At 41.4% G+C, this 9,546-nt stretch overlaps 1 long non-coding RNA gene across 1 annotated transcript; it reads right to left on the bottom strand.

Moving 5' to 3' along the window:
- Positions 1–5,396: 5,396 nt before the first annotated feature.
- LOC134347712 (uncharacterized) lies at positions 5,397–9,221 on the bottom strand. The gene is made up of 3 exons (XR_010018237.1): positions 8,669–9,221; positions 7,634–7,678; positions 5,397–6,493 (listed from the first exon to the last, which is right to left on the bottom strand). It is a non-coding gene; the product is annotated as an uncharacterized LOC134347712 (long non-coding RNA).
- Positions 9,222–9,546: the final 325 nt, after the last annotated feature.

Genomic DNA, 9,546 nt, shown 5'->3' with positions numbered 1-9,546 from the left:
ACCTGTAACCATAGACGACGCAGTTTAACTGCAGTGATGGGAAAGTTTTTAGCGACATTGATCCAGAGCAAGATTAGCAGTCATCTGGAGGAGAATGGATTAATTAAACAAAGCTGAATTTGTTAAGGGAAAATTGACTGATTTGATGGATCTTTTGATGAGATAACATAGAATTGATGAGGACAAAACAGTAAATGTGACTTCCAGAAGGCTTTTGATTAGGTGTTGCATAATAGACTTGGGCAGTAATGGTATGAAGTTGACTTGGTAACAGGCAAGATAGGGTCTTGGTGAATGGTTATTTTCAGACTGGAAGGAGGTGAACACCGGCATTCCACTGGGATTCGTGTTAGAGCCATTACTTTCATTGATCTGCTTTAATGATGTAGAGATGGGAGTGCAAGCCACAATATTTAAGTTTGCAGGTAACACACGACTTGACAGCATTGTGAAGTGTGAAGTGCATTACATTATGTGTAATGGGCTGAAGAGTAGCAGATGAAATTTAATGCAGAGAAATGTGAGGTGAGACAAGAATGAAAGAAATACAAAGGATGCTGTGATAAGAGAGATGGAGAGCAGAGGGACCTGAGCACAAATCATTGGAAATGGCAGGACAGCATGAGAAATCCTTAATTAAGATATTCACAATCTTGGGCATTATCAATAGGGGTATAAAGTATCAAATATGGAAGTTATGCTGATTATTACCAAAGCACTCTCTCAAATCAGCTGGAATATTGTGTTAAATTACAGTCACCTCATTGAAGGAAAGATACAAAGGCTCTGGATAGGCCCCTGAGGAGATTCAGGTGAATGCTTTGTTGAATGATGGACTACAGGTGAACAGAAAGATTAGAGAAGACTGGACACAAGTGATTCGGCAAATACTGTAAATCTTGAGCAACACACACAAAATGCTGCTGGAACTGAGCACGTTGTGCAGCGTCCATGGAGGGAAATGAACAGTTAATGTTTCAGGCTGAGACTCTTTCATCAGCACCCTACACTTTGTGTGTGTGCTGTTAGAGAGTCTGCTTTCTTTGTAGTAATGAAGTTAAAGGGGAGATCTAACAGAAACATAGAAAATGGCAAAAGGACTGGTCAAAGTGGATAATGGAAGGCTGCTCCCCCTGGAGTGGGGGGTTGTTGTTGAGAACTATCACAAATATGAAGAAGAAGATGTTTAACAATGACATCACGAGAAAGCTCTGTGGCTGAAATGCATTAGAGTGGAGGCAGGTCACACTGTTGCTTTTTTTTAGAAGAAATTGTTTAAATATAGCGAGGAAAGTTACTTTAAGGCTGTGACTAGAAATAGGTAATGACAGAGAGTCTGCAAATACAGGATGGGGTCAATTAGCTTCCTTCTGTTCTGTAACCATGAGGAATGGCATTTAACAACCTGCTCAAATGAGATTTGAAACAATGAGAACAGATGCCAAGTAACATTCCTAATTTGTTTGGGAAGGGATGGGATAGACAAAGAATGCTTTAAGGATCTGATAACTCATTCAACATGTGGAGGAAGAAGGCAAAGGGTCAAGGACAAGACAGCTTATTTCTCATTTCTGTAAACTGCTTGACATTGGTTTATTTTCCAATGAGTTCATTTTATGGCCTTACTCTGTTGCCAAGCCTTTGATTTTTGTTTATAATTGTGTTAAGAAAACTGCCATTCTTCAGTTTTTATAAGGAAGTGGGTTCCTTCTATTTTAACTGAAACCTAGATCTTATCACCTGTTTAGCAATATTTTAATTATAAACCGCACAATTACAATTGTTTCCACTAGGTTTTTCTGCAAAATGTTTTGACTAAGGTCTATTTTTACAGGTTACAGAATCATGATTATTTTAACAGCACCTGAAGGAAAATGGGGAGAGGCAATATGATGCAGAGGATACAATTCTAAAGTGCATACAAGACAGGGAAACCTAGTTAATATGTAGATGAATCATTAAAATTTGTCCAGATTGCTTCAGAAGATCACTGAGGTATCGCCCAGGACCTCCTGTTTGGAAAGGGGATGGCAATAACAATTACAGTGAAGATCAATGTAAATACTGGGGGAAAAACTGGAGAAATTGTAATGGTTTCATTTAAAGCACTAAATATTGGGAAAAGTGTTAAGAGATGTTTTTAATATAAAGGTAGATACGGTTCCCATAGGAAATTACAGTGCCACAGTAGCATTACAAGTGCACAGACATAAATATTAGAAGAGAAGTAGAAAGAGAAAAAAATAGTTACCACAAACAGTCTAACAGGAGAAGGTAAGAATGACCGCTGAAATTTCTAGGTCACAATTTTGGAGATATCTTCAACTGCGTCATTTGCTACATACAACTTTTGGTTCTAGCAACTCCCACAAGTTGCTACGATATTGTCTACTGTACTGGCTGCATATGATAAAGGTCACGAAGCTTCAACTTATTACTCAGCTTTAACACAAGTCTTCAGGGACAAATTCTGTTTGGTCTTAAAAGAGCATGGGAAAAAGACCTGAGTGTGACTTTTGAGACAGAAGAGTGGGACAAAATTTGCAAAGATGTCAAAACAATGTCAAGAGACGTGAGGCTACTCCTTATTCAGTTTAAGATCCTACGCCGTTTCTATTGGACTCCGGCAAGGTTACATAGATTAGGGTTGAAAAATACCCCTGGATGTTGGCGCTGTGAGGCAGATAAAGGGGACTTAGTACATGCTCTCTGGTCCTGTCCCAGAATTCAAGAATTTTGGATTATGATACATAAGTATATTGGTGAAATTTAGGTATTCAACTCCCTTTCTGCCCTAGACTTTTTGTCTTGGGAGACACACTTGGGTTACTTGGGGATAAACACTCTCAAAATTGGACCCAGACAAGTATAATGGTAGGAAGACAAATTATACTAAAAGGTTGGAGGAACTTGGGGGGACTGTCATTTCAGGAGTGGGTCACAGAAACAGCCAAAGTGGCAGCTTTTGAACACATGTCTTACAAACAGTTTGATAGATTGGACATCTATACACAAAAATGGGGCAAATATTTAGTTTTCCTGGGGGGGGGGAATAGTGGTGAATGTGTGGTGAAGCATATTGCTGAATGGCAGCCTTTTCTGTTATTAGGGATCTAAATAGACACACACGGTTATTATTTATTTCTGCTATGTTTGTTTTTATTTTATGTTTAATTTTATGTTTTGTAAGCTATGATTTACACAATTCCAACACTGACTCAAGGGTTCAGGGTAAAAAAAAAAATGACCTCATATTATGCTCTTTAGAGCAGCGCAGTTGTCCTGTCCTATTACCAAAAAGTGCTCCTCCATTCAGCCAAGGTGGCATGTAAAGGGTGAGAAACATTGTCTAGAATTGACAATGGTATCCTGTGTTGATCATCCACCTGTTGAATTTAAGGGGGAGGGGGGAGGAGGGAGGAGGGGAGGTGCTGGTGCTGAGGGAGCAGTGGGGGCCTCTGCACCTGGACTGGTGTGTTGACGGAGGTGTGAACAGGAGGGCAATTGTCAAACCTATTGAAACCTATTCAAGAATTGATTTAACTCATTGGCCCATTCACGATTGCATTCCGAGGCTCTACAGTCAGGCTGATTGGAGCCAGTGATGTCCTTCGTGCCTCTCCACACCTCCTGTGTGCTACTCTGTCCAAGCTTGTTCTCCAGCTCTCTCCTGTATTCCTCTTTAGCCATCTTGATATTCTCCTTTAGCTGCCACTGCACACATTTCAAATCCTCCCTGTCTCCTGATCTAAAGAGGTTGAAAGAAATGCAGCGGATACTGAAAGTTCAAGTTCAAAATAAATTTATTATCAAAGTATATATATGTCACAATATACAACCGTGATTGGTTTTCTTGTGGGCATATTCAATAAATCCAAGAACCATAATAGAAACAGTGAGATACAGCACCCAGCAGGGCAGACAAACAACCAAAGTGCAACAGACAATGAACTGTGCAAATATAAAATAATATAACTAATAATAAGTAAGCAATAAATATCGAGATTAGATGATGTGTCTTTGGAATTGAGTCCATGGGTTATGGAGACAGTTGAGTGATGGGCCAAGTGAAGTTGAGTGGTTTGGTTCAAGAGCCTGATGGCTGAAGGATAATAACTGCTGTTGAACTTGATAGTATGAGTCTTGAGGCTCCTATCCTCCTGATGGCAGCAGCAAGAAGAGAATATGCTCAAGGTGATGGGGTCTCTGATGATAGATGCTGCTTTCCTGCAACAACTCTCCTTGTAGATGTGCTCAATGGTGAGGAGAACTTTACTCGTGATGGACAGGGCTGCATCCACTACTTTTTGTAGGAGTTTCCATTCAAGAGCAGTTGTTTGTCTATACTAGGCTGTGATGCAACCAGTCAATATACTCTCCAACAACAGGAATTCTGCAGATGCTGGAAACTCAAGCAACACACATCAAAGTTGCTGGTGAATGCAGCAGTCAATGTTGACTTCTCTAACTTCCGCTAATGCCCCACCTCCCCCTCGTACCCCATCCGTTATTTATTTTTATACACACATGCTTTCTCTCACTCTCCTTTTTCTCCCTCTGTCCCTCTCACTATACCCCTTGCCCATCCTCTGGGTCCCCCCTCACCCCGTTGTCTTTCTTCCCGGACCTCCTGTCCCATGATCCTCTCATATCCCCTTTGCCAATCACCTGTCCAGCTCCTGGCTCCATCCCTCCCCCTCCCATCTTCTCCTATCATTTTGGATCTCCCCCTCCCCCTCCCCCTCTCAAATCTCTTACTATCTCTTCCTTCAGTTAGTCCTGACGAAGGGTCTCGGCCTGAAACGTCGACTGTACCTCTTCCTAGAGATGCCTGCTGCGTTCACCAGCAACTTTGAAATATACTCTCCACCTCACATCTATAGAAGTTTGTCAAAGTGTAGATGTCATGCTGTATCTTCACAAACTTTTAAGGAATTAAAGGCGTTGCTATGCTTTCTTTGTAATTGCATTTATACGTTAGGCCTAAGACAGGTCGTCCGAAAAGATAACACAGAGAACTTTAAAGTTGCTGACCTCCTCTGTCTCTGATCCTTCAATGAGGACTGACTCATAGACCCCTGGTTTCCTTCTCCTGAAGTCAATAATAAGCTCTTTGGTCTTAGTGACATTGAGTAAAAGGTTGTTCGCACCACTCAGCCAAATTTTCAATCTCCCTCCTATATACTGATTCATCACCACCTTTGATTTGGCCTATGACAATGGTGTCATCAGCAAACTCGAATATGGCATTGGAGCTGTGCTTAGCCACACAGTCATAAGGGTAAAGCAAGTAGAGTAGGGGACTAAGCACATAACCTTGTGGTGTGCCTATACCGATGGAGATTGTGGAGGAGATGTTGTTGCCAATCTGAACTGAATGGGGTCTGCAAGTGAGAAAATCGAGTATCCAATTACACAAGGAGGTACTGAGGCCAAGGTCGTGGAGATTATTGATTAGTTCTGAGGGGATGATAGTATTGAATGCCGAGCATCGATACATCAATATCGATATTGAATGGCAGGCCATCGAGTTGATAAAGAACATCCTGATGTATGCATCTTTTCTGTTCAGTTCTTCCAGGTTTGAGTGAAGAGCCAATGAAATTGCATCTACTGTGAACCTGTTGTGGCAGTAGGGAAATTGAGTGGATCCAAGTCACTTCTCAGGCAGGAGTTGATAGTTTCATCAACAATTTCTCAAAACATTTCATCACAGTGGATGTAATTGCTACTGGATGATAGTCATAGAGGCAGATTTCCATGTTCTTCTTAGGCAACAGTATAATTGAAGTCTGCTTGAAACAGGTGGGTACCTCAGACATCTGAAGCAAGAGGTTGAAGATATCAGCCAGTTGATCAGCACTGGTCCTTAGTACTAGGCCAGGGACCCCATCTGGCTTGGATGTTCTCTGTGGATTCACCCTCCTGAAGGGTGCTCTCACGTAGGCCTCAGAGACTGAAATCACAGGATCAGTTTGCGAATGTTTCTCCATACTGTGACAGCCAAAGCGAGTATAGAAGGCATTGAGCTCATTTGGAAGTGAAGCCCTGTTGTCACCCGTGTTGCCTGATTTTACTTTGTAAGAGGTAATATCATTCAAGCCCTGCAGCAACTGCCGAGCATCCTTCATTGATTGGTTTAGTCTGGAATTGTCACTTCTCCCATGAGATGGCTTTTCAGAGACTGTACCTGGAAATTTTGTATCCTACTTGGTTGTCAGACCTGAATATCTCTAATCTGGCCCTCAACAGATCTCATGGTTCATCCAGGGCTTCTGAATGGGGAAGACTCTGAATGATTTTTTGGGGACACACTCATCTATGACTGTTTATATACTCTGTGGCAGCCATAGTGTGTTCAATCAGATCCACTGATGAGTTCTTGAACACGGTCCAGTCCACCGACTCTTAGCCATCCCGCAGCCGCTCCTCTGCCTCCCGCGGCCACCTCTTTGTTGTCCTGATCTCTGGAGCCTTGCTCTTCAGTCCCTGTCTGTATACAGGTAGAAGGACAGCCAAGTGATCAGATTTCCCAGAATCTGGTCTGACATGGAATGGTAGGCATTCCTAATCATAGAAGAGCAGTAGTCTAGTGTGGTGCAACTCCTGGTGCTACAGGTTATATGCTGATGGTAATTGGGCAGGGATTTCTTCAAAAAAGCTTGATTGAAGTCCCTGACAATGACGGGGTGGGACTAGTGATGGCAGAATGCAATATCTGAAGTACCTGATTACAGTCGGCCAGTGGTGGTGTGTAAACTGCGGTCAGAATCATGGAAGTGAACTCTCTTGGCAGATAGAATGGCCGGCACTTTATAGTTAGTGCTGAAGTAGTGCAAGGAGAAAATATTGAAGTGACAGTAATGGGAGAGGTACAATTAAAGGCTTGAGAACGAGGCAGAACCACCAGAAAGGCAATGTGAAAGAAGTGATTGGTTCAGAATTCTGACATCTGTGAAGAAGGGGAAATGGATTATTTCTATGCAGTGGTTTGTTAGCATCAGGCAGTGTGGTCAAAATCAATGGTGGCTTTCAAAAAGAAACCAGATCATAATTTTAAAGAAAATTCCAGATATATTGCATATAGTGTTGTACATGGCGAGGCGTTTTTACAGCAAGTGGTAGAGTTTGTCACCTGCATTCCAGCCTAATGTTAGGTCAATACCATTGCTTCCTGTCTGACAGCTAATGTTAACAGTCGACTAGTTTGGAAATCTTGAATAGGGTATATCAACATAATCAGAGGATTGTTTCCCTTCACTTCGTAATCTTACTAAATGGTCTTTTAAACCAATTTGAAAGGAAGCTGGAGAACACAATTCAAAAACCTACCAGAATTAGCCTTCATTTAAAAATCTCAGATAATGACGTTATCAGTAAACTTCAGAAAATGGAAGAATGAGAATAATTAGATGATCTGTGGTTAATTAATACTTAAGAGTCTAAACAATAATTTACTTTCAGAATAGTTGATGGTGCAGCTGCTCCAGCTATTCATCTGTTCAGCTACAATGGGAAGGAGTAAACCAGCTTTTAATCTTAAATGGCAAAAATTCATTACAGTGCTATAAAGGAAGGCAGCCATATGGACAAAGGTCAGCCTTTTCACCCACTGTCTATGTTAGGCACCTACCTTAAATTTGCCTCATCTCTGCATCATCCACTGGGTATCCTGGATCTTAAACAAAATGAGATCTTTTTTTTAAAAAACTGAGAAAGCAGTAACGGAATAGATAATCAAAGTAACCAATGCTGCACACAGCAAACTCAACAATTCTAGATGGAAGTTCTCAAAACTCCTGAATAACGCAGAATAAAATGTTGGCTACTTTCTTCACCTTGGCTAAAGCAGTGATATGATAACTGACATAAAGCAGAGAGAGGCCTTGGGAGGTCAGGCTCCAATTTATAAAATAATTCTGCTGCAAGTATTTGGCAAAATTGCACATTTGTTCTTGATTGGTTCAGTTCCTACACTCTCAGAACAGCAACTGATAAAATAATAATGACTAGTGAACAGCAAGCAGGAATTAAAAGCACTGGTGGTCAAATACCACAAAACAAAACAAATAATGCATATAGGAACCTTAAAATGCTCTATTCATTCAGAATATCTGGCACATTATTGAGACACAAAATATTAGGGTACAGTTTAAATATGAAGATATCAATAAAAATATAAAATATTACTCTTTTTGATATTTAATAAAACATACATAGAAATTTTTATTGTGTAACTTTTCTGAAAATAACTTATTATGCATCCTCAAACACCCTCTACTCTCTAAGCACTCACAACCGCGTGGCCAGATTCAGCTCTAACTCTGTCTACAGATTTGCAGATGATGCCTTCAAATCGGGTGGCAGCTCAAATGACGAGTCAGGAAACAGGAAGGAGACGGAGAGTCCTGGTGTCATGTCATCATGAAAATAACCTTTCTCTCGATTCAGCAAAATAAAAGAGCTGATCATTGACTTCAGGAAGGAGGTTGATGCACGTGCTCCTGTCTACGAGAATGGTGCTGAAGTCAAGAGGGTTGAGAGCCTCAAGTTCCTAAGAGTTAGGTTTTTCCCAATCTGATAACCCTTTCATTGCTTACGAACCAAAAATATTAATTCCCCATTCCTTCTGCTGGAGTTGTACATTTTTTCTCCATCCGTTACTCACCTGGGGCTGGTCGGAGGCTCGAAGTTTTCAGATGGACTCAGAGTCCGCTGCGGTCGGGTGCTTCCCATGGTACTGCATCGGCAATTTGGCGGCACTTGGAGATTCATGGCAGGGAGAGTTTCTCCCTTCTGCCGCCTGCATGAGATGATGAGTCTATCAGTCTTTAAGACTTTTTTTTTAACCATGGCCATGGTCTGCTCTTTATCAAATTATGGTATTGCTTTGCACTGTGTTAACTATATGTTATTATTATATGGTTTTGTCAGTTTTAGTCTTGGTTTGTCCTGTGTTTTCTTGTGATATCATTCTGGAGGAACGTTGTATCATTTTTTAATGCATGCATTTCTAAATGGCAATAAACAAGGACTGAGTGTCCTCATAATCTAATCTGATGTCCCTGTCTCACCGGGGTACGAGACCCACCGGCTACCCTCACCTGGTTTAGCCCGCCTGTCGAAGCGGTGTACCGGGGTGTGGCCGCTGTCACATGCAAACAGCTACTTGGAGCCACAGGTGAGAGCTGAGTGTCCGGTGGGGACCAAAGGTGAGAGAGCTGCCCCTGGGCGGAGCACGACAAGCCCCTTCACCAGAGGTGCTACCCCTCCCTGGACACCCCATACACCCCGACCTGTATTATTCTAAAATTAAAGATACAATGCCTAAAGTAGTTGCCTATTCCAATATGCAATGTAAAAATGACAATCCTTTTCAGCAGCCTGGAGTCAGAGTCAAGTACACGAGGTTAAAAGCGACTGGCATCATGTAATTCTGTCTTAAATGATCAATGAGTTTGGAAAAAAAGGAACTGAATAACTTTGATAATGGAAGTAAATCAGTTAAATGTATAAAGTACAACCGGTCAGAGTTAACAGTATAAA

Source organism: Mobula hypostoma, chromosome 6 (genome assembly GCF_963921235.1).
Source record: "Mobula hypostoma chromosome 6, sMobHyp1.1, whole genome shotgun sequence".
Lineage (NCBI taxonomy): Eukaryota > Metazoa > Chordata > Chondrichthyes > Myliobatiformes > Myliobatidae > Mobula > Mobula hypostoma.
This window is presented reverse-complemented; position numbering and strand designations above follow the sequence as displayed.